The sequence below is a fragment of the Sus scrofa genome, chromosome 2, assembly GCF_054392235.1.
Source record: "Sus scrofa isolate SSC_HxYL_T2T_F1_AM1 chromosome 2, Sscrofa_HxYL_maternal_Yorkshire_Landrace_v2.0, whole genome shotgun sequence".
Lineage (NCBI taxonomy): Eukaryota > Metazoa > Chordata > Mammalia > Artiodactyla > Suidae > Sus > Sus scrofa.
In genome coordinates, this window is record NC_139384.1 from 20,832,679 (window position 1) to 20,855,088 (window position 22,410).

The following is a 22,410-nucleotide window of genomic DNA, read 5'->3' on the forward strand; positions in this document are numbered from 1 at the left end:
ACCCATCCCCAGCCTGAACTGTAGAGACACCTCTTCTCTGGTCCCATAGCTCATCTCCCCGCCTTCCAGCTCAGCCTCCTCCCTGCTCCTACGGATTGTGCTAAACCAACCCCCTGATGTAGCTGCCCTGCTCTACAACCTCCCGTGGCTCCCTATTGCCCACCCAACCAAAACCACACTGCATCCTCTTGGATGCCTCCCATCATACCTGTCAGGCTGTGTCCCTGTACCAGCCTTTGACTCTAGGAGCTGTCCATGCCCCTCGTCCCGTATGCTTTTAGTTATGCAGCTCCCCCTGCCAGGAACACCCTCCCCGCCTCCCCCCGGCTCATCCACCTCCGAAATCGCTCACAGAGGAATGTCTTTCTCATTTTTGGACCCCCCCGTGCCAGCCCAGGCAGGACAGAGAGGAAGGCAGGCAGTGTAGCCCACTGGGTGGATTCAAGACAAGCTCAGGTGAGGGTCCTGGCTCAGCCCCTCCTACCTGGGGGCTCTCAGTTTCCTCCTCCATAAAATGGGAATAATATTAGTGCCTCTTACATCAATTTGTTGAGAGGATGCAGTGGCTGATGGGAAGGCACTGCTCCCAGGGGGTGTTCTGGAAATGCACAGTGGCATTTTGGATGGTCACAGAGCTGGGGGCAGGCCAGGAGCACCATTCTAGTTAACAGGTGGGAGGGGCAGGTGGTGAGCGAAAAATGGGCCGGTCATGCTCAGTGAGAAATGTCCCACAATCCACATGACTTTCACGTAGGGAGGAAAGATGTTTGTAATTACATGAGTCCAGACTTTAACTAACTCTGCTCTACATGTAAATAGAAAGCATTTTTGCCGTTTGAATATACACTGAGTTTTCCAGGGGTGCAACTAGCGAAAGACAAAAACAAGAGAAATCTACATTGAGTTTTATTCAGAACATGCCAGGAGCTGCTGACGATTTGGGGCAGTGACCCTGTTGGGGTGCTGGGGTCTCTGCCCTGAACCCCACATCCACAGCTGCCACCTTCCTGGTGGTTCTGTAGGGACCCCGAGCTCCTGACACGTTCACCGCATCTTCTGGAACAGCTGCAGCTGAGGGTTTACACGTGCAGGTTTTATGTTACATGAAGTTCTTTCCATTTCTGCTTTACCTTCCAGTTGGGACTTTATATACAGATTTTTCTTTTTTTTTTTTTGAGAGTGTGCAGGTAGGCTACAGTATCCGTGGGGTTCATTTCGGAGTACTAAAGAGGACGTTACACATGTTAACATAAAGAAGGCATCATGGGAGAGGGCTGAGAGCCGGGAACGGGGAGCACTCATCAAGCCGTCAGAACTCAGATTATCATCAGGGGCCCAGCACCCATTCGGTGGGTGAACATACGCATGACTGGTGACATGTTGTTGAAGGAGGCGCTCTGGTGTGCCTCTTATTACCCCTGGCTTGGGCTGCCTGTGTGCTCCCAGTTTCAGGAGCTTCTGTGGGGCCAGCTGAGCACAAGGCTTCCTTGTCCTGGTGGCCAACTCCTTGCGGGGTCAGGGAGTTGCTCGGGATAACTTTAGCTCCATCTACAGAGTCCCTGAGCCGAAGCCACCTGGACTTGAAGTCCCAGCCAGAAAAGGACCAGGTGTGCTGTCCCACCTTCCGGATCTTTGCAGTGTCCCCGGGATGTGAGTGGGGGTTCCTGCCCATCACATCACATCCGGGCAGATGTCATGATGGTTCTGGGTGTCACGTTCCTTCCTGCTGGGAATAACCATCACGTGTGGAGTTCCTGCCGTGGCTCAGCAGGTTAAGAATCTGACTAGCATCCATGATGACGTGGGTTCGATCCCTGGCCTCACCCAGTGGGTTAAAAGAACCGGCATTGCCATGAGCTGTAGTGTAAGTTGCAGATCCCAAGATGTTGTGCCTGTGGCGTAGGTCGGCAGCAGCAGCTCCAATTCTACCCCTAGCCTGGGAACTTCCATATGCTGCAGGTGCAGCCCTAAAAAGACCAAAGGGGGAAAAAAAAAAAAAATCACGTTTGCTTCAAATTTTTTTCTTTCTTGACATATTTTCTCCTTATAGGCAAGCGTCTCAGGCGGTGCGGGGATGCTGTCTTGTGTGTGCTCTCTTACTAACCAGAGGCATCGTTAATAATTGAGCATGTGCCTTTCTCCATATTTTTGCCAGACACTCAATCCACTCATTAAAATTGTGTTTTTCCTTTACAAAACCCAGATCATATTGAATCGAATCTTCTGCAGTTTGTTTTTGCACCAAATATCGTGTTGAGGAAACTTTCCAAGGCAGCACATACAGAGCAACTGCTTGTCATTTTGTGGATGTACTTCATGCATTCGGCCTTGAAATTTTGTTAAATGTTTTTTTCCCCCCTTCATAGAAGGAATGCATGCATATGGTAAAAAATAATAATAATAAAAAGTAAATTTCTCTATCTCCCCAAATACTCCAAGTTTGCTTTTTGTTTTTTTTGAACTAAACTTTTTAAAATATGTTCTTCTCCCTCCACTTTTCTTTTTTAGGGAATCTTAACTGATGAGCTTCCAAGAAAGGTGAGGAAATTATCCCTAAGCTGTGTTGGCTGTGTGATTTTACTCTTATATTGCCAAGATTAATACCACTTGCTTCCTATTTTAATACTGTAACTATAATCAGTTAGAAAGAGAGGTTAATAACCAGACTTCCAGGTAGCAAGCTCACACTTTACAAAGCCCTTAACCACTCCCCTATCATTTAAAGCCTTTCACAAAGAGGTGAACTTTTTTTTTTCATTTTTTAAAATTTTTAATTTTTTTTTTTTCCTTTTTTAGGGCCGCACCCAGAGCATATGGAAATTCCCAGGCTAGGGGTTGAATCAGAGCTACAGCAGCCGGGCTCAGCCACAGCCACAGCGACGGCAGGATCAAGCCTCATCTGTGACCTACACCACAGCTCACAGCAACACCGGATCCCCGACCCTCTGAGCAAGGCCAGGGATGGAACCTGCATCCTCATAGATGTGAGTCGGATTCGTTTTTGCTGTGCCACAAAGGGAACTCCTAGAGGTGAACTTGTTAAATACTATCAACAACCCTAGGAGGTGGCCACTGTTATTATTATCCCCATTTTACAGATGAGGAAACGGAGGCACAGAAAAGTTAAGGAATTCACCCAAGATGCTTCTATGTAACAGCGTGGGGACTGGGGCCCCAGCTGGCCCCAGGGTCTGTGTTCTCCACTGCACTGGCTTGTAGGAAGTCTCTCTCGGGGACTGTTTCAATCTTAGGATTTCTAAAGCATGGATACGCCCTTTGGCTCATTTGAGGCTCAGTTCTTCCCATATTGCAGATCGAGAAACACAGTGCAAGATTATAATCTTATTTTTATTTTTTAAATTAAAAAAAAAAAGTTTATGGCCCCACCTGCAGCATATAGAATTCCTGGGCTAGGGGTCCGACTGCAGCTACCGCTGAGGCCTACGCCACAGCCACAGCAACACCGGATCTGAGCTGCATCTGCAATCTACGCTGCAGGTTTTTGCGGCCACACTGGATCCTTACGCCATTGATCGAGGCCAGGGATCAAACACCCATCCTCATGGACCCTATGTCGGGTTCTTACCCTGCTGAGACACAAGGGAACTCCAGTAATCTTGAAAAAAAAATCCTCATGTGCTAAGGATTTACCAAATTTACCCTGTGCCAGCCACTGCACTCAGCATCCGCAGGTAAGAGCCTGAGTTCAGCTGTCACCAGCTCCTCAGTGGGCCCTGCGTCCGTCTACATGTGGGATGAGGACACGGAGCGACAGATGTTAGGAAATTGGAGAGGAGGGGCTTAGGTCTGCCTGAGCGGGCAGGGCAGGCTGGGGATGGCATCTCAGAGCTGGGCTGTGACCCAGGGGACAGGGAATCCAGTCTCCTTGGGCTTCAGATTCCCCAACAAAAGGTCAACATGGTGGTCAAGTTGACCCTAAGTCACCTTGGCTCTAGAACCCAGGCTCTAGAACCCTGCAGCTCTGCCTGAATCCACTTAGCTGTGTGAGCTTGAGCGGCTCCCTTCTAGCCCCTGAGCTTCTGGCTGCCTGGGCAGTAAGAGGGTACTAGCGAGCCTCCAGCACAAAGTCCAGCAAGGATTAAATGAGACAGGGTGGGCAAGGCCTTGAGAGAGTGATGGAGGAATCAGACTTGAACCCTGGACCCTGTCCACCCAGCCTGCAGCCACCAACTCACCCAAAGCCCCCCGGGGCATCCCCATTCCGTCGGCTGAGGTGGGGACGAGGGGCTGGAGGCCCTCAATTCTGATGGACCTGCCCAGAAATCCTATGGAGGTGAGAGAATGGCAGGTGACTCCTCTGAGACGGAGCGCGCCGTGTAACAGGGGAAGACATCTGGTTTCTGATCTTGGGGCCCCACATCTTCAGGCAGAGGGAAGAGGGGGCACAGGCTTGTGGGGGACTCTATATCCCCCCCACCTGGCTCCCCTCCACTTAGATCACCTTGTCCCAGCCTCTGTACCACCCAGGTAAGAGTGTGGGGCTCAGCGGCTAGGCCAGCCAGCAAGGGTTGACCTTGAACTGAAGATCATCCCAGTGGAGCCCTCGGCCGCCCACCTACTCCCTACCCAGCCCACATCCCCTCCAGCCCCCAGCTGGGGCTGCTCTCCATTCAGGACCTAGAGTGGGACTGAATGACTACCCTCCACCCCAAGGTGCAGAGGGGCTTAGCCTGGATGGGAGAAGCCGGCGGGCAGCCTGATAGGGCTCTGGGGAGGGGGAGGCGCTGAATGCGGCAGGAGGCGGGTGTGGCCAGAGAGCTCAGGGTATTAACAGAGCCTAAGGGCAGACAGGGCTGAGTCCCATCCTGGAGTCCTGGGAAGAGGCAAGATGCCCTGTGGGCCCCCACCCCCTTCACTTAAGAGATACAGTGTCCTTATTCAGGCAGAGGATCGGTATGAAATTAATAATAATAACAAAAAGAATAATGAGCACTACCATCAGCTGATGCTTAGCGGGTAGATTCTAAAAGATTTCTCCGGGAGTCCCTGTTGTGGCTCAGTGGCTTACGAACCATGGGTTAGTATCCGTGAGGATGCGGGTTTGATCCCTGGCCTCGATCAGTAGGTTAAGGATCCGGCGTTGCCGTGAGCTGTGGTATAGATCGCAGACACAGCTCGGATCTGGTGCTGCTGTGGCTGTGGTGTAGGCTGGCATCTGCAGCTCCAGTTCAACCTGGGAAGCTCCAGCCTGGGAACTTCTATATGCCTGGGTGTGGTCAGGAAGGAAGGATGAAAACAAACAAGCAAAAAAACACATAAATAAACAAAAGATCTCTCTGCTTGGTCTCAGGTGTTAAATGACCCTCTCAGGTAGGTACTCTGTTGTCCCCATCTTGTCTCAGATGGCATCGAGAGGTTAAGTCATTTGCCCAAGATCACACAGCGTCTAACTCAGGTCAGAAGGGATGAGCCATAGCCTGCCCCCTTCATCGCAATGGCGATGTGACTCTCCAACTTTATTGCTGGTAAAATGCAGATTCCGGGGCCCCGCCTCAGCTCACTAGGTCTGAGTGCAAGGGGAACGAGGCTCTGGAAGCTGTACTTTTGTCACGTGTCCTGGGTGATTCTCGTTCGGAAAATCTTACAGTGGGGTGTCGAAAGAACTTAGAGAAAGCTAGAAAGTAGCAGGCAACACTGTCCGACATCTATAAAGCTGCAGCTCCTGAAGGAGGGAAGGAGGGCTCCCTGTGACGGACGTCACCTCGGAGGTGGGGGACGGGTGGGAGGCTGCCTTGGGCTGGCGGAGGTTGCATGCCATTAGGTCCCGCTTCCCTTCCCTGCACCTCCCCTTGTCTGGCAGCCCGGACAGAACGCGAGGTCAAAGGCCTCATCTGAAAGGCCCCGGCAGGTGGGGCTTGGGGACCAGTCGATCAGCAGGGTCTGTCATCCCTGGGGTGATGCCCTGCGGAGGGTGGCAGATGGACCACTCCCCGACGCCTCTCCCAGAGGTCAGGCAAGGGCCCATCCTGGCTGAGCCTCCCGGGGCTCCTGCTCACCCGTCACCTGTGACTCCCAGCTGTCAGCTCACCGTGGCTGTCATTCCACTCCTCCTCACAAGGACACAGCAGGTTCAAAACCCTGGAATGGTCATTGCCACTTCGTCAGTCACGACCACTCTGATAGACAAGCAGGGCGCTGTGTGGACCCCCCCACCTAACCCAACAGGAGACTGAGGCCGGAAGGACAGGCAGGCTCTGCCTTGAGTAAAGGCACCCACCTCAAGCTGCAGGTGGGGGCTGACCTGTCTCGTGCCCTGGCCCGGGGCCGTGTCGCAGGGTTGGGGGTGGGAGGGGCCTATTTCCCTGGTGGCACAAGGGCACTGAGTGGGAAGGTCCAGTTTGGAGGAGGCCAAGGTGTGCCCTGTGTCACTCAGTTGACAGGTCACAGTTCTTCGGACCCCTGGACACTCTCTGGTCTAATAGACCAGTCATTTCCAATTCCTCTATCACAGAACCCGTATTTCAGTTTATCTTATGCAAAACAGAAAATCATAACAACACATGCCAACAAGGTGTGAGCACTTCCTGTGCGTCAGGCCCTGTCTTTTAAGCACTTCACACAGATTATCTCATTTGATCCTAAAAATAATCTGATGGGTATGTAGCTACTATTATTATTGCCAATTTAAAGATGGAGAAACTGGATTTCTCATTATGGCTCAGTGGATGAAGGACCCAATGCTAACTCTGTGAGGATTCGGGTTCGATCCTTGTCCTCCCTCAGTGGGTTAAAGATCCGGCATTGCCGCAAGCTGCGGCGTAGATCACAGAGACAGATCAGATCCGGCGTTGCTGTGGCCTTGGCGGTACCTCCAGTTTGACCCCTAGTCTGGGAATGTCTGTCTGCCACAGGTGTGGCCAGAGAAAGAAATAAAAATAAAGATGCAGACATCAAAGCAGATGAATCAGGTAAAAACAGCACTGCCTCTCTAGCTCCAGTGAGGCCATCCCTGACTTCCAGCTTCTAAGAGTTTCTCCGAGCACAGTTTGAGAACCAGTATCCAGGCAATCCTCCACATGCTATTTGTACCTGAACCAGAATATACATGAAAACAATGACCCACATAAAGTTTAAGCAGGGACGGTACCTCCGGGGACCTCAGCAGCTTTCTAAAATCCCATCATCCTCACCTCACCCCCAACGCTACCTCACTGCACCCACTTAACTTCAGTAAAGGATGGAAATGCTCACCTATTCTGCCTAGTACAGGCTCCACCCTGACCCTTCTTTCTGGTGGTCCTGCCCTCTCCCAAGTCTGTCTCTGGCTTTGAGGAGGGGTTGCCCTCTTCTTCTAGGGCCCCAGATCAGTGATCCCTAGATGGCTGCTGATTGGTGGGTATTTGATCTCAGCTGGGCCAATCAGAGTGCTGCTTCTGCCCTGGCAGGGAGGAAGGGCTCCTCCTTGGGGAGGGGACCAAGAGATGTAACTCCAGAGATCTGGCTGCCTGTGTTGCTGGCCTGTGGACGACTCGGTCTGCAAGAAGAAAAGAGCACAGCCCACAACGAGAGAAAAGACAGCCCTGTGGCATTTGATTTTCTGCTCTGGTCCCCGAGATCCAGGGACAACCATTCTCATTGGTTGCTTGTTCACTCCTCCTTCTGTCGGCCTAGCTAAGCAGAGCCAGTTTCTGCTGTTGGCCACAAAGACCAAGGAAAAGAAAAAGGAGGAGGAGGAGGTAGGGAAGAACACAAGAATGAAGCTGTTTTCCAGGCTGTAGCTGTGCCATTGGGAAGGCAATTTGAGTTGACCATTCACTAGCCATTCTTGCCTTTTTTTTTTTTTTTTTTTTTTTTTTTTTTTTTGCTACACCCATGCCATGTGGAAATTCCCAGGCCAGGGATCAAACCTGTGCCACAGCTGTTTTATGTGCCACAGCTGTGGCAATGCCAGGTCCTTAACCTGCTGCACCACAAGGGAACTTCCAGTTCTTGCCCTCCTTTTTTTCCTGGCAGAATCTCTCCCTCTCTCTCTTTTTTTCCCAGGGCCACACCCAAGGCATATGGAGGTTCCCAGGCTAGGGGTCTAATCAGAGCTGTAGGTGCCAGCCTATGCCATAGCCACAGCAACTACGGATCCGAGCCACATCTGCGACCTACATCACAGCTCATGGCAATGCAGAATCATATCTCAATCAGGCTTCCTTAAAGACAGGCAATTAGTCCAGCATGAAGCTTGGCCAATGAGATGGAGGGAGAATCTGATGGTGGGGGTAGGGGATACCTGGGGCTGGCGGGGGGTTCTCTATTATTCAAAGGTGACATAGGACAGGCCTGTGAAGAGACAGTTTATCTGCCTCTATATGTTTTACCCCGTTTCCATGTAGGAGGAGTTTTTAACTAGACACGTGGTTGTCCTGCCAAAGACTGCATTTCCCAGCCTCCCTTGTAGCTAGACTTGGCCATGTAGCTGTGTTCTAACCAATGATACAAGTACAAGTGATGTGTGAGACTTCTGGGGCTCTGTGTGTAAGAGGTACATCCCTCTTCTCTTCCTTCCTGATGACTAGAGTACTTACCGGATAATGAGTCATCTTCAGCCTTGTAGATAAAGTCAGTAAGGTAGAAAAATCTAGGCTTCAATTCCACTGGCTGCCATGTTAACCTTGAACAGGTGTTAGACTGTAAAGAAACAGGAAAATAGATTTCTATGTTGTTTAACCCACTGCTCTTTTGGATCTTGTTATAGTAGCTGACCTACCTGATACAGGGTTTTCTTGCTTTAGATCCTGCTGTGATGTCTGGAGCTGTGGCAGCCATATTGTGGCCATGGGGGGGAACCTGAGGGCATAATCAAGAAATCAAGTAAGAGTCCTACTTCCATTGATCTGCTGACCTCACCAACTTTGAAACCACTCATTCCAGACATCTTGTGAGACAATACATCCAAGCTTTCTTTCTTTCTTTTTTGTCTTTTTGGGGCCACACCCATGGTATATGAAGGTTCCCAGGCTAGCGGTCCAATTGGATCTGTAGCCTCTGACCTATGCTACAGCCACAGCAACATAGAATTCTAGCCGAGTCTGCAACTTATATCACAGCTAATGGCAACACCGGATCCTTAACCCACTGAGCAAGGCCAGGGATCGAACCTGAGTCCTCATGGATGCTAGTCAGATTTGTTCCCACTGAGCCATGATGGGAATTCCTGATCCAAGCTATTTCTGTTGGCTTATCACTTGCAGGCAAAGCGTGCCAAATGACTTGTCCAGGAGGTCTTTGCTGGAGTTGCCGAAAGTCATGCTCTGGCCAGGGACAGTGGAAGGCCACAGCGCAGTCGGGGAGCTCTGTGGCCCAAGCCCACTCTCCCATCAGGAGGTTCTACCCTTCCATCCAGGAGGTGCGAATCCAGTCTCAGACCTTTCTAGGCAAAGCAGCTATCAAAAGCGTGTTGATAAAACAGAGCCTCTCTGTTTATCCATCAAGAAGAGAAAGAGGGAGAAAAAGGGAGAGAAGTGAAGACATCCCACCCAAGGTGCGTGGAGACCTGTGTCCTCTAACTGGGGATAAATGTGAGTCTCTCCGGGGTCGCTGGCAACGCTACCCTGAGCGCTTGTATTTTGTCCACTCTTTCCAGTTCTTGGAGCCAGGAGTTTCCTGGATCACTCAGGATCTTGGGAGGAAGCAGAAATCATATCGGAGAGGATTCTGAGGAGGATTTAATGAAGGGACTTTACAGAGCTGTGCACCGAGGCGAAGGGAATTCAGAGGCGCCCATGACCCAGGAAAAGGGTAGGGCTGGGGTGAAGGAGAGGCCGCCCACCGAGCTGCCTCTCCAGAAGTAACAGCCAAGCCCTCAGTGGAAATGCCCCCTTTCCTCCCACTCTGCCCTCCCGCCAGGGTCTCCCAGTACCTCAGGCCACCCATGGTGGAGAGAGTAGGGGAGCTGGGAGATGCATTCCTTAGAGGTTGGCCTCCTGGGGCCAGGAGGGAGGGGCACAGCCTGGAGGTGTGTGTGTGTGTGGGGGGGTGCCAGAGGGGAGGGCTGGAGACACTTTTGGCTCAGATCCACTTGCTCCGGAACTCCCCAGCCTCCTGTTGTTGTGAGGTGTGGGTGGGGAGGAGGGGGAGCCAAAGACCCCTCCCGGCCCCGGGTGGTTCTGGTTACGGAGAACCCAGGTGCAGGAGGCCACTGAGCTGGCAGCTGGTGCCAGGCTGCCTCGCAGGAAAGCAGGAGAACCCAGGGGTGAGGGAGGCAAAAACCAGCCACCCTGCCAGGCAGGCACCAGAAGGGCTCGCAGGAAGGGCCCTTGCAAATCAATGGCAAATGATGAAAAATGCAGACAGATAAGTAACTTGAAAGACCCAGGCTTGCTGGAAATGTTTTCTGATCTCGGCTCGGCTGCTGGGCAGCCAGGCTCACAAGCTCTATTTTTAATCAGGGCCAGTTGGGTGGAGACAGCTGGGTGCTTTGGGTGGCTTTGAAAGGAGGCTCTGCCTCTGTCTTCCCTGTGGGGCCGCCTTTGTCCCATCCCCAGGAGCTTCCCTGCTGCCACCCCAGCATGAGAAAGGCCTCTGGAAGCCCTTCCCATGTAGATGGGGGAGGTGGAGACTGCAGGTTTGGACCTCAGAAAACAGGCAGTTTGAGCTGCAGCTCTGCCACTTGTGCATTTAGGGACATGCCATTTAATCCTGTAGAACCTCGACTGCCTCATCTGTGAAATGGGGTAACAGGAGTACCCCCTCACGGGAACATTCCGAGGATTCAGTGAGACTGTGCAGAGTGTAGCACCTGCAGAAGAAGTGCTTCGTGAGTAAAAACGTTTCCGTGTGGCTCAGCGGGTTGAGGACCCAATGTTGTCTCTGTGAGGATGCAGGTTTGATCCCTGGCCTCACTCACTGGGTTAAGGATCCAGTGTTGGCACAAGCTGCCGTGTCGGTTGCAGATGTGGCTCAGGTCTGGTTTTGCTGTGGCTGGGGTGAAGGCTGGCAGCTGCAGCTCTGATTCTATCCCTAGCCCAGGAACTTCCATATTCTGCAGGTGCTGCCGCAAAAAGAAAAAGAAGTCAAAAAAAAAAAAAAAAAGAAAGAAAGAAAGAAAGAAAAGAAACTGAGATTCCTTCGAGATGCCTAATGCAGGACTTGCCCAGGGTTGCACAGCCTCCTAAGCAGAGCCACGTGTTGGAACGAGATCCAGTAATCAGAGCCTTCTAGACCCTCTAAAGCTCATATTCTCAACCATCACGCTGTGCTGAGCAATATTTCCTTCCTTAGCTCCAAAGCTGTAAATACGACACAAGGCCCTTCCTACAAGATGTCATATGACGGCCCCTCCCCCTCACCCCCCACACTCAGGACGCCACGAGACAGCAGGTGAACCCAGAGCACTGAAGTGACACGGTCAGGGTCAACATAATGGTTAAGCAACAAATCTGGGATTAGATTTGAAGTTTGTGGAATCCCTGTTGTGGCTCGGTGGAAACGAACCTGACTAGCATCCATAAGGATGGGGGTTCAATCCCTGGCCCCACTCAGGAGGTTAAGGAGCCGGCGGCCCCAGCTCCGATTCGACCCCTAGCCTGGGAACTTCCATATGCCGCACCTGTGGCCCTAAAAGAAAGAAAAAAAAAGAGTTGAGTCTTGTCAGAGTCCAGCACCTGTATTTCCAACCATCATATAATGTCACCTCCAGGCATATTTAGTTAATTTAGTATTTAATTGTATATACTTACAGTGGAACACTTATAGTTCATTAGTTTCTCTGCTTATGGGTTCTACACATTATTTTGCAGTTTGCTCTGAGCGTCTCTGGACCAAGACTGGGTGTCACTCACCTTTTTACTTGTGGCTCTGAGCGCAGGGCCTGTCATGGCTCTGGTGCTCAGCGTTAGAGCAGTGAAGAAGCAAGGAGAAAGGCTGAACCTCCAATCGTACTTGCTGACTTTCTGTGCTGATTTCCAGCGCCCCTTCCTTTACATCATAACCTCAGAGATCTGGAGTTGCACCCTGAGTGGCACAATGCCACAAGCCCGGAGGAGTGTGACCTGCCAAGGGCTGGACAGTGTGCGGCAGCTTGGCTAAGCCTGCGGGCTCCGGACCCAGCCTGCCCGCATTCAAATTCTGACTCGATCACACAATAGTTTGATACCCCAGGCAGGTCACTCGGGCTCTCCCATCCACAGGAGGGCTTGCCACAGGCAAGGCTTTGGGGATTGGAGTCACCTACGCATCTTGGGCTCCACCGATGGGCAAGGCGGCTGGGGCGTTTGCAGTCAGACCCTCCTCCGGGCCAGCCTTGTAGTTCTGCCTGGCCAAAGACATAAAGCCTTGTTAATAATGAATAGGCCCCCGTCTGCCTTCCTTAACACAAGCTCCAGGCAGATGCACAGCCCTTTATAAACGATCCAGTCCAGCTGATTAGGCCCCCCGGGGCACGTTCCTGCAGCCAGCCTCCTGTTCCCCGTAATGGAATCACAATGGTAATGTGATTTCAATTAGGCCCGCGTTACAGGACACAGGTGCCGGAGCGCGCCTGTGGGCCGGGAGGCCTCCCCGGGGACTCATTTTCCCAGGAAAGGTACGTGTGTTTCCAAGGTCCCCGCCAACCTCAGGAATCAGCGAGTCATCCCGGCTGCGGGGAAGCCGGGAGAGCAGAGGGGAAGGTACAGGGAGCCCACGGCCCCCGCTTTCCAGGGCTCTGAGCCTGCGTTTCTCATTTAGGCTTGACTATATCATAGGCCCTTTGATGGGAGAAACCACACCTTGGGGATTCTAAGAGCCACAGGTCCCTATTTGCCACATACTGGCCGAAGAACTAAAGTCACATTTGAGGAAAATGTCGTTTCACTGTAAATTGTCATTGCAGAGGGGAGATATGATGGTCTTGAGAAAAAGCAACAGCCCTTTTTTTTTTCTCCTTAAAAATAACTCCCTTTACCATGTGCCAGATATAATTCTCGATCTTTTAGGTATAGGAACCCATTTCTTAGATTTTATCATCAAAACAGAAGCATGCAAACATTTTTTTGAAAATTATCGCAGGATGCATTTCTATGGTACAGAGCATCTGTAACTCCACAGAAAGTTGCGAGGACATAGTCATCTGTTAAATATGTGTATGTACACATATCCTTATTGCCGACGCTTCTAGACTTTGTGGAGATCCGTTATTTTCTTTCTCTTTCCTTTTCTTTTTCTTTTTTAGGGCCACACCTGCAGCACGTGGAAGTTCCCAGGCTAGGGGGTGAATCGGAGCTGCAGCTGCAGGCCTGTGCCAGAGCCACAGCAACAAGGGATGCGGTTTGCATCTGCAACCTACCCTGCAGCTTATAGCAACGCTGGATCCTTAACCCACTGAGCCAGGCTAGGGGTCGAACCCACATCCTCAAGGACTCTATGCTGGGTTCTTAACCCACTGAGCCACAATGGGAACTCCTCCATTTTTTACTAAGGCAGAAAGTATACCTACGGAAGGCTCTGAAATATGATCGCAAACGAGAGGACACAGAGGTCCAAGGAGAAAGTGGTTGTCTCTCCAGATGGCACAGTTGCAAGGTCTGCTCAGTGGAGGACAGGGTACAGGCCATGCAGCCCTCTGCTGCTTCCTTGACCAGACCCAGCTCAATACCACAGGACTGGGGTGGGGTGAGGTGGGGGGGGGGAGCTTGCTGACTCACCAACTCTCCCGGCCCAGCACCCAACACCACCCGACACGACGACAAGGAGTCTGCTGGGGTGAGATGGAGAAGGAGGGAAGGTGCTAGAAGCCAAAGACTGCAACTCTGGAGCCTGGCAGCCCAGAGGCCTTTGCTGAGCATCTGAGAGCCATGAGGGCAGAGACTGTGCTGCCGGAAAAGGAGGGGAAGGATTTGGTAGGAGTGCGTTGGAGAGCAAAAAGCCTCATCACTCCAGAACTCCCTACCCTGCCTCTTTCAACAAACTGCTGGCTTGTTCCAAGATGAATAATAATCACAAAGGAACATCATGGGACTGGGGGAGGGGAAAAAGAGGAAATGGAGGTAAGCTAAAGGCACAGGAGCTGACATCACAAGAGGAATTATTTAACAGACAGAAACGGAGCTCAGGCGCAGCCTTCCAAAGACTCAGGTTGCAGGCAGTCTGACCACTCTGAATGAGCTAAGAGATGTCCAGGTTTCTTAAAGCGATTGTGAGGTCACAGACAGAAAGAGTGAGTTGGTGGCACTTGGGAAAGAAGGGGGAGCAGCAATTACAGACCTTTAGAAATTAAGAAGACATAGTCAAAAGAAGAAAAACAGCTCAGACCAAACAGAAACCTAGAGCCAAGAAAGGGCACATATTGAAAGTACCTGGAGAAAACACAAAAAATGGAAAAGCACAAAGAAACACAGAGATACAGGACATTCGCTTCCAAAGGCTGCTGTATCAAAGTACCACCCATGGGGTGTCCAACAGAAATGTCTCCCATGGTTCTGGAGACTGAGAGTCCAAAACCCAGGTCTGAGCAGAACTGGCTCCTATGGGAGGCTCTGCGGGGACTCTGTTCCACAGCTGTCCTCCTGCTCCTGGGGACAGCTGGAATCCTTGCTATTCTTTGGTTTGCGGCTGTAACACACGCCAGTCTCAGCCTCCATCACACACGCTGGTCTTGTCTCTGGGTCTCTCTCCGTCTTTTAAGGTCACCAGTCATACTGCGGGAAGGGCCCACTCTAAGCCGGTGTGGTCTCATCTTGGTTCATTCCATCTGCAATGACCCTACTTCTCAACAAGGTCACGTCCTGAGGTCCTGGGGGGAAGGACATCAGTATATCTTCCTGAGGGGATACAACTCAGCCCATAACAAATAGTTACAGGAAAGTTGAAAAGATGTGGAGGACAGACCCAAGGGATACAACGTTGGCACAATCGGTGTTCCTGAGAAGAAAAACTAGACCCAATGGAATGATGATGAAAAATATTCAGACATGACGGGGAAAAATTTTCCTGAAATTAAGATTTTAATGTAGGCGTTCCTGTTGCGGCTCCGTGGGCTGAGAATCTGACATAGTGGAGCGTTCCTGTCGTGCCTTAGTGGAAACGAATCTGGCTAGCATCCATCAGGACACAGGTTTGATCCCTGGCCTCACTCAATGCTTAAAGATCTGGTGTTGCTGTGAGCTGTGGTGTAGGTCGCAGACGGCTCTGATCCCACGTTGCTGTGGCTTGGGCGTGGGCCAGTGGTTACAGATCCAATTTGACCCCTGGCCTGGGAACCTCCATATGCCGAAGGTCTGGCCCTAAAAATAAATAAATAAATAATAAAATTAAAAAAAAAACAAAAAACAAGAACCTGACATATATCCATGAGGATGTGGGTTCAATCCCTGGCCTTGCTCAGTGGTTAAGGATCCAGTGTTGCCATGAGCCGTGGGGTAGTTCACAGACCCTGCTCAGGGGTGGTTCCTAGGCATGTTACACATGATACACAGCGTTGCTGTGTCTGGGGTTTAAGCAGGCAGCTGTAGCTCAGATTTGACCCCTAGCCTGGAAAAACTTCCATATTCCTTAGGTGTGGCCCTAAAAAGCAAAAAAAAATTTGAATACAGAGTTACAGAACTGATCCAGAATCATCAGCATCAAGCATGATATTCTAATCGACTACTAAACTCCAGGCTAAAAAAGAATCACACAGGCATCAAGGTAAAAATCTCAGGTCATGTGAATGGAAGGAATCAGGTGGCTGCAGACACCTCTAGTACAGAGAATGAATAACCCAGACCCCCTGGGAAATAAATTAGTGACATATAGTGTCTGTGTATTGTGTTTCCTCTTTAGCCTTTCAGTTTTTTTGTTTGTTTTTTGTTTGGCCTTTTTAGGGCCGCACTTGCAGCAAATGGAGGTTCCCAGACTAGGGGTCAAATTGGAGCTGTAGCCACCGGCCTCACCACAGCCACAGCCACGCTGGATCAGAGCTGTATCTGCAACCTACACCACAGCTCCCCAGCTTATTCGTAACGTCTTTGAGAGTGAAAGTTCTGGATCTCATCCTTCTCTCCATAGGTATGAATAAAAAAAGGTCTGCAATTGTAGTAACCAAATGTTTTTTTTGTTTTTTTGTTTGTTTGTTTGTTTTTGTCTTTTTGCTATTTCTTGGGCCGCTCCCGCGGCATATGGAGTTTCTCAGGCTAGGGGTCTAATCGGAGCTGTAGCTGCCAGCCTATGCCAGAGCCACAGCAACTCGGGATCCAAGCCGCGTCTGCAACCTACACCACAGCTCATGGCAACGCCGGATCGTTAACCCACTGAGCAAGGGCAGGGATCGAACCCGCAACCTCATGGTTCCTAGTCGGATTCGTTAACCACTGCGCCACGACCGGAACTCCTGTAGTAACCAAATGTTAATAACAGTTGCTTCTGGATGGCGGGATTTGGGGTTATTTTTAACATGATTCAGGTCGATATTCTGTAACTTTTTTTTTTTTTTTTTTTTTTTTAGGGCCACACCCGTGGCATATGGAAGTTCCCAGTCTAGGGGTTGAATCGGAGATACAGCTACTGGCCTACATCCCAGCCACAGCCACAGCCATGCAGGAACCAAGCTGCCTACACTACAGCTCACGGCAATGCTAGATCCCTGACGCACTAAGCGAGGCCAGGGATCGAACCTGCATCCTCATGGATCCTAGTCCGGATTGTTAACCACTGAGCCACGAAGGGAACTCCCTGTAACTCATTTTTATAACAAACATATACATTATTTTTCACAGAAAACAAGGAATTTTTCTTTAAAGTCAAGGAGGAAATGGTCAACATGGCGCCCTGCGGAGGGGTAAACTCCCCAGCATTTAGTAGCTAGGAGGTCATTTGGGGGCCTGATGGAAGCCATCATTTTAGAGAAGGGAGGGGCAGGAGACAGGTTGGGTGGGTAGAGGAATGAATGGGAGGCGAAGACAAGACGAGCAAGGAAGCCGAGTGCTTCAGATGTGTAACATGCCTAGGAACCACCCCGAGCTTGTCCAGACAACTCCTGGGCTCACCTACAAGGGTTTGGTTTGATTCAGCAGGTCTTCTTTTGTGTCCTTTTAGGGCTGCACCCACAGCATATGGAGGTTCCCAGGCTAGGGGTTGAATAGGAGCTGTAGCTGCCAACCTACACCACAGCCACAGCAATGCCAGATCCGATCTGCATCTGCGACCTACACCACAGCTCACGGCAACACTGGCTCCTTAACCCGCTGAGTGAGGCCAGGGATCGAACCTGCGTCCTCAGGGTTCCTAGTCAGATTCGGTTCCGCTGAGCCAAGATGGGAACTCCCTCAGCAGGTCTTGAGCAGAAAACTCGCCTTTCTGCCAAACTCCCAGCTGCTGCTGCTGCCGCTGGTCCTCAGACCACCCTGAGCTGCACTGCAGTAGACAAGTCTTTTGAGAAGATTGATTGGCTGAGGGAAGCAAGCGAGGACAGGGGAGGGAAGGTGCTTTGTTTGAATTATTTTTGTTGTTGACATCTGTTTGGTTTTTTATGTGCACTTAGTCATATGTAAACAAAAAGTAGAGAATTATGAAAATAAATAGACAGGTCAATAACCTTAGTGGGAGATTTTAACACCCCCTCCTCAGTAACTCACAAAGCAGGGTGGCCAAAGAAATCAACAAGTACGTAGATGATATACCTAACAGAATTAACAAGCAATGTCTGAAATATAAAGAGAAATACATCAAATAGTAACAGAATTACTTTCAAAAGCATGTGGAATTTGCCAAAAGGATTCTACTGGGCCATAAAATCAGTTTCAAAAAACTTCCAAAGATGGAAACAGTAGAGAATACAAACTGGTCTTTGACCATAGTGAAATCACTTATGATAATTGCAACATTTTCAAAGGTTTAGAAGTTACGTAATACACTTTTATTTTCTTAACCCTTTATGCAGAAATAACATCAAATTGACAACAAAAAAAAGTTGTAATAATAAAGCTAGTACCAAGAGCGTTCACAGACCTGTTCCACTTATTGGAAGCATTTAATCCCATTGCTGTACCATCCCTCCCTCCTTCCCCACCCCCACCTCCCAACACGCAGCGCGCGCGCGCGCGCGCGCGCGCACACACACACACACACACACACACACACACACTTTCTTCCAAGTTCTCAGCTGAGAGCAGTACCAACTTACCAGTCGCATGACTAAGTCCCTCGGAAATGAATTCTCCAGTCCCCAGTGAGCTGCCCCATGATGCTGGAGGGAGCAGAGCCAAGCCTTGCCCCAAACTGCAGATGTGTGAGTTCAATAAATGTTATTGTTTTAAGCCAGTGAGTTTGGGCGATTGGGGTATGCTGCAAGTGGGAACTGGAATACACATGACAGGGCTGGGGGCACGAGTGGTCCAGAGATACACGAGGGCATTAGTGGGTATTACGAGGCTCCTGCATTTGCAGTGGGAACAGCCCGCCCTAGGAGAGGATGTCTGCCTTCTGTCTGGTGCAGATAAAGAGGAAGCTGAGAATGAACTCATCTAGGGTCGGAATGTTGCAGGTGGGTGCAAAAGATACACGGGAAAGGGGGATTCAAGAACTCCCCCCAGGGTCAAGTAAGGGTGGACCATGGAGAATACTAAATTGCACACGGAAGAAAAGGGAGGAAGGAGGTGGCTGCGAGAAAGGAAGTAAACAGAAGGGTTAAATGGTTCATGGTACATGTCAGCCTGACCCCATCAGGGGTGCCTGGATAGTTGCCTACTCATTATTTCTGGGTGTGTCTGTGGGGGTGTTTCTGCATGGAATGAGCATTTGAATCAGAGGATTCCCTAAAGCAGTTTGTCCTGGCCAGTGTGGGTGGGCAGCACCCAGTCTGCCCCTGAGGGCCAGAGGAGAACAAACAGGCAGAGGAAGGACTAATTCCGCCTTTTCTGCCGGGTTGCTCAGCTGGGAAGCTCCTGCTCTCAGCGCTCCTGGGTCTCAGGCCTTCAAATTTGGACCGAATCACCACTGACTTTCTTGGGTCTCCAGCTTGCAGATGACATATGATGGGACTGCTCAGCCCCCCGTAATTGCATGAGCAAATTTCTTATAGTAAATAAGCATAATAAATCTATTCTTACTTGGTAAATAAGACTAGTAAATCTATTCTTAAGTAGTAAATCTATTATCTCTCTCTCTTTACCTATCTCCTATTTGTTCTGCTTCTCCAGAGAACGCAGGCAAAAAGGCGTTCAAGACCCCAAAGAAGCTGACAGATGGTTGTAACAGGAATAGTTCCTCCGGCAAGATGGACACCGGGAAGCCCAGGTCCCTGCTGAGAAGCCACAGGGGCGTCCCGGCCACAGGGCAGGGCGGTTTTAGGTCCCATGATGACTTTGTCCCACTGGCTACTGCTGACTGTCTTTCAAATATCAGCCTTCCCTGATCTCACACCAGGAACAGACACCCTTCTCGGTGCCCCCTCCCCGCCTTCAGGAGTCCTGACTGCAGCACTGAATTCTCTGCGTTTCTTCCCCTCCTGCCTCCCCAAGGGCTGGCTCTGTGTTTTGTTCACCCTTGCTTTACCTACCGCATGGTCTGGCACATTCTGAGGCCCAGAAAATGTTTGCTAGATGAACCAATGCGTGAAGCCAGCAATGGATGGATGGACCTCAGAGTCCCAAGGGACTTTGACAGTGGGGGAGGTCCAATGACCTCTCAGTCTCATTATTTTGGCCCCACCTTCTAGAAGGTCAATGGGCAGCTTGAGACATTAGAGGTCTGCCCAGGCCACACAGCACAGCCGCCCTGGTGACTAAAGCGGCAGCAGAAACAAGGTCAAGGGTGGGGGTGGCCAGGGAAACAGCTGGAAGGAAGCCCCTAAAGCCCTGCTCTGGGATGTTTGGGTACCTTGCCGGATGGGAGCGGACTCCCCTCTTTTCCCATCTTCCCCCTCCACCAGTTGGGCGACCCCAGCGAGCGGCCCAGCCCAGGGGCCAGGGGTGGCGCCCCAAACCTTTGGCAGTCTGTTAACTTAATCCTTGCCTGCCTGCAGGGGGTTGGGGCGGGGGGGGGGGGGGTGTGCTGGCTGTCACCTCATTTCGGAAGCAGCTCCAGGCTGCTGAGGAAACAGCTGGAAGGGCCCAGCTGGGTCTCCCCACCCCCACCCCCCAGCAAGGAAAAGGCAAAGGACAAGGAAAAGGAAACCCAGAGGTGGGAAGGCAGTTTTCCAAGCCAGGGCTGGGGCTTCCCTGGGAGGAGGAGGCGCCCTGAGGAAATCCCGTTAAAGGCCTGTTGTTTTTAATGGGAGCTGAAGGAGGGGCTGAGACCAGGCCTGGGGGTGGGGAGGAGGAAGACAGGGGAGACGAGGCAGGGACTGTGCTCACAGATGTGGCTTTGTGAGCTTCCCGAAGGCTGCCCATTGAGCGAGGGAGTGGCCGTGACCCCAGAGGCGGGGAGCAAGGGCCGGGCGGCAGGTGCCGAGGCCGCCATCTTGGGCGGGGGCGGGGACATGTGGGGGGGCGGGGCTTATTCCTTCCCTGCTCCACTGACACCTCCAACATGCCTTGGGTCGCAGGGACGCCTCAACTCTATGCTAGGACCTGGTTGCCCTAGTCCCTGCCCTCAAGCCATGAGAAAGACCCAGAGCGTGGGGGTCTGCTGTCATGTTGGTGGGGCAGCCAGAAGCACAGGGGATCTGGGGGCACGGGGCGGGGGGTGGGGGACGGGGAGGGGGCAGGGGGCAGAGGGCAGAGAGCCTTCCCAGGGTGGTTCCCCCATTTGGGACCCAGGGTTCTGTGGAAAGGGGTACTTACTCTGGGGCTTGTTGCCACCGCCAGGCAATGACCTAATTGGAAACCTAGCTGGACACCAGGAGCCCCTCCCCCAGCTCCTCCACTCGGACGGATCCCTGTCCCCTTGATGGAGCTGGAGACCTTCCAGGAGACTGGTTAGACCCTAACATTCTCCTGGGCAGGACTCAATTCCGTCCTTCCCACTCCCTCCTTCATTCGGTCCACAGCTTTTCCCTGAGCCGCGATGGGTGGCGTGTTCAAGCTCCAAACTTGAAATGCTTGGTTCATTTGCTCATTCATGCATTCATTCATTCACTCTACAAGTCCACAAGGCAGCTCCTCTGTGCCAGGCATCACTCTGGGTGCTGGGAATTTGCAGTGAAGAAAAACAGTTAAAAATCTTGGAATTCCTAATGTGGCTCAATGATAACAAACTAGACTGGAATCCTTGAGGGCTTGGGTTCAATCCCTGGCCTCGCTCAGTGAGTTAAGGATCCGGCATTGCCATGAGCTATGGTGTAGGTTGCAGATGCCACTCGGATCCTGCGTTGCTGTGGCTCTGGCGTAGGCCGGCGGCTACAGCTCTGATTAGACCCCTAGCCTGGGAACCTCCATATGCCTCAGGTGCGGCCCTAAAAAGACAAATAAAATACAACAAAATAAACATAAAAAGAAAAACAAAACAAAACAAAAAAAACCCTGGCTTTGTGGACTATCTTGCGGATAGAGGTGGGAAAGAGGTGAGTAAACTAGGCAGAATGTCGGATCCTGATGGTGCTGTGGAGAAGACGAGGCCAGGGCGGAGGTGAGGGAACGACCCTAGTAGCCACGCTCTTCCTCCTCATCCTAAAGCTGAGAGGAGCATCTGTGCCCCACTCGGAGCTGAGGGCTCTGGCTTCATCCCACTCCATCCTCGCCGCTGGCCTGCGAGCTTGGTTCTAGGATTATCCAATTTGAAGAGTAACTATATGAGGTCCCCAGAGAGGGTGCCATACTTGTCAGCAGTGACGAGCCCGCTGGAGTGGGGCCACCCCACTCTAGTCCCCTCCCTCTAGGGTTGACCAGAAGCCCCAGCCACAGGCTCCTGCTTTGGCTCAGCCCCGGGAAGCCTTCAATGACCAGAGACCTTGCTAAACGTGTGGCTCTTGCCTGGGGAGGGCCCCTCTTCACCAACCATGAGCTTAGCCTTCTTGGGGGTCCCACCCGCCTCTGGTCAGCAGCCAGAAAAGCAGTGTGGTCAGGAGAAGGAGTGCTGGATTCGGATGTGAGTCAGGAGGCTCGGGCTCCAAACCCCTACCTTCCTTGGTTTTTTTTTGTTTTTTGTTTTTTGTTTTTTTTTTTTTTGCCATGCCCACAGCACACAGAAGTTCCTGGGCCAAGGTTGGAACCAGCACCACGGCAGTAGCCAGAGCCACAGCAGCGAAGCCGGATCCTTAACCCACTGAGCCACCAGGGAACTGCCCACCTGCCTTGTTAATCGAGGTGCCTTTACTGCTCTGTCCCTCTCTGTCTCTCTCTCCTAGACGGGGGAAGACAGGAGTTTGGCTGAGACAACCCCTGAGGCCCTTCGGGGGTCTAGAGCTCACTTTCTCGTCTGGATGGAATGCTTTGGCATTGACCTTGCCCTTGGACAAGCTGCAACAGCCTCTCCCATGAGTGCAGACTCAGGGGGAGCTCGTGACTCCTGCAGGTGGGGAGGATGGGAGGCTGACTTTTCACTAATGGCCTTTCACATTATCTCAAT

The 22,410-nt window shown here is 51.4% G+C and overlaps 1 long non-coding RNA gene across 1 annotated transcript; it reads right to left on the reverse strand.

Moving 5' to 3' along the window:
- Positions 1-3,334: 3,334 nt before the first annotated feature.
- On the reverse strand, positions 3,335-12,265 carry LOC102166729 (uncharacterized). The gene is made up of 4 exons (XR_002342101.2): positions 11,793-12,265; positions 8,720-8,799; positions 8,538-8,640; positions 3,335-6,099 (listed from the first exon to the last, which is right to left on the reverse strand). It is a non-coding gene; the product is annotated as an uncharacterized LOC102166729 (long non-coding RNA).
- Between the last annotated feature and the right edge of the window lie 10,145 nt (positions 12,266-22,410).